Raw genomic sequence first — 497 nt, 5'->3', positions numbered from 1 at the left:
CTTTGTGGAAGACAGCGGCAGCTAAAGACGGAAGAGAAACACATTAGACGTTACTAAACTTTAAGGCCGTTTTCTCCAAACGAGGTTTTCATTCCACTCTTTAACAACATGTCCACTTGAGTCGCTCCTACAGACTCCACATTTTACAGACTTTACAGGTCTTTTGAGGGGGATTTTCAATATTTCATATTTTGAGCTTTGAGCGCACAAAAACAAAGCAAAACTTATTCAGAAACGTAACAAGATCCAAAATCCCTCTGAACAAATATTTGTAGCTAATATACCAACAAAATAAAGACTTACATTTTAAACCTGGCTCTGTCCATTATTTAGATTTCGTCGCTGAAAATATCTGCAATTTCGACCATTTTTGTGCATACAGTGTCTTATTTTTATATGGAAACATAAAATGACAGAAAACTTTTTTTTCTCATATTCATATCCGTCATTTACAGTTTCAAATTGTTATCTCTAAATGATCGGAATCGGAGTACTAC

The sequence above is a fragment of the Gobius niger genome (genome assembly GCF_951799975.1).
Source record: "Gobius niger genome assembly, chromosome: 9".
Classification (NCBI taxonomy): Eukaryota; Metazoa; Chordata; class Actinopteri; order Gobiiformes; family Gobiidae; genus Gobius; species Gobius niger.
Note: the sequence above shows the minus strand (reverse complement) of the source record.